The following is a 2415-nucleotide window of genomic DNA, read 5'->3' as shown; positions in this document are numbered from 1 at the left end:
AAGAGGCAGCTGCTGCGACCAGAGGAGAGCGGTGGTCCCTGGGCAGCTAGGACTGCGGCTTCCCATCCCGGCTGGGGAGGTGACGCTGCCTGGCACCTGGTGGGCACTCACTAAGTATTTGTCAAATGAATGGATGGACGAGTTGGTGCTTGATCTTGGGTAAGTTGTCTAATCTGGCTGTAAGATCTCTGGGTCTCACTCTGTGTGTGTGTAAAATGACGGGATGGGACTAGAACATGTAAAACAACGTGGGTGGTACTCTCCTGGAAGGGGTAGGCATTCTTCTCCCCATCCCAGGACCTTCTTGGGTACCCCCAAAACAGTGCTCCCAACCTGGCTGTAAGTTAGATGAACCCAGGCCCCATAAGAGACCACTGAGTTCAGAATCTCTGGAGAAGAGGCCCAGGCCTGGGTAATTTCTAAAGCTTCTCAGGTGACTGATGTGCAGCTGGCTGAGAACCTTGACCCTGGAGCCTCCAAATATCCGATTTGAAAACCACTGAGGTCGGTGAGGGCAGGGACCCCTTCCAGGCCTAGGCCCTGTGCTTGGTGCAGGCCTCTCTTTTCTTTCTTTTATTTCTACTTAGCATAATATTTTCCAGGTCCATCCATGCTGTCCCAAAGGGTAAGAGATCCCTCTTTTTTACAGCTGCATAGTATTCCATAGTATCAACGTGCAATAGCTTTTTTATCCATTCATCTGCTGATAGGCACTTGGGCTATTTCCAGATCTTAGCTATTGTAAATTGTGCTGTTATGAACATAGGAGTGCATGCATTCTTTCTGATTGGTGTTTTGGATTTCTTAGGATGTGACTGATGTGCAGCTGGCTGAGAACCTTGACCCTGGAGCCTCCAAGTATCCGATTTGAAAACCACGGAGGTCGGTGAGGGCAGGGACCCCTTCCGGGCCTAGGCCCTGTGCTTGGTGACAGGCCTCTCTTTGCTTTCTTTCTTTTTTTCCCCCCCCAAATATTTTTATTGATTTCAGAAAGGAAGAGAGAGAGAGAGAGAGAGAGAGAAACATCAATGATGAGAGAGAATCATTGCTTGGCTACCTCCTGCATGTCCCCTACTGGGGATAGATCCTGCAACCTTAGCATGTGCCCTTGACTGGAATCGAACCTGGGACCCCTCAGTCCGCAGGCCGACGCTCTACCCACAGAGCCAAACCGGCTAGGGCTAGCCCTCTCGTTTCATGTCCCACCTCCCATCTCCCACACCAAAACTCCTGACAGCCAAGGGACCGAACACCAGGGTTTCCCAGCCACATGCTATGGACATTTGGGCTGGATCACTCCTAGTTGTAGAGGACTCTTCTGGGCATGTTAGGGTGTTGAGCAGCATTGCTGGTCTCTACCCACTGGGTGCCAGTAGCATATCCCCCCCAGGCAAAGCAATCAAAAAACATCTCCAGATGTAGCCAACTGCCTCCTGGGGTGCAGAACCGCCCCAGTGGGGAACCACCGTGCTCCCCTGAGTTTCCTGCCCTTCACCCCAGGGGCAGACAGAGACCAGGCAGGGTGGAGGCCATTTCACAGCACGTTTAGTTGGGCCCGGCAGGAGGGAGGCCGCCGTGGGAGGCCCAGGCTTCACAATGCTAAATGGGGGAGAGCCTGCCAGCAGGCTGACTGATGTGGTCTTGCTCCGGAGGGAGGACGTTTTCCAGAACACTCATTCCCGGATTCCCAGTCAGTCACAGGAGGGCCAGGAGTCGCTTCTGGGGCAAACAGCCCCCGCGTTACGGGAACAGGCCGCCGGGGTGTGGGCGTGGGAGTGCGTGTGGAGGGGATTCTTTCCTTCTGTAGATATTTTCCTGGCATTGGTGACGGCCCTATCTGATTGGTTGAGGGCTGCAGGGGAGGAAGTTTCCAACCATGGGTGCCTGGGCCCCTGGAGGCCTGACAGTTGGATCATGGGGACATCTGGGTTTCAGAATCTGGAAGACTGAACCTTTGGGGCTGGAACTAAGGGGCTGGCCACCTCACACCTCCCGCTTCCCCAAGCTAAGTGGAAGGTATGGGCACACTCTTTACAACTGGAGGCTAGCATCTGTCAGTGTCTTCGTAAGTCACTTTTTGCTTCAAGGAAGTGGAACCTGAGGGAAGATGGAGGTGGGAGGTCTGGGAAGGGAAGGGAAGGCAGGGAATGGGAGGGAAAGGGAAGGGGAGAGGAGAGAGAGGAAGAGAGGAGAGAGGGGAGGGGAACAGAGGGGAAGTGAGGGGAGGGGAAGGGAGAGAAAGGGAAGGGAGGGAATGAGAGAGGAGGAAAAGGGGAGGGGATGGAAGGGGAAGTTTTGCAGTCAGAAAACTGACTCACTTGCACAAGTCACCACAGATAAATGGAGTGTTGTTTCACTAACAAAGTCTAAATGTAAAGTAATCAAAGAAATATAAAGACTATGTTTACTGCTCTA

The sequence above is a fragment of the Myotis davidii genome, unplaced genomic scaffold, assembly GCF_000327345.1.
Source record: "Myotis davidii unplaced genomic scaffold, ASM32734v1 scaffold37, whole genome shotgun sequence".
NCBI classification, from domain to species: Eukaryota; Metazoa; Chordata; class Mammalia; order Chiroptera; family Vespertilionidae; genus Myotis; species Myotis davidii.
The sequence above is the reverse complement of the archived record's forward strand: the minus strand, read 5'-3'. Positions refer to the sequence as shown.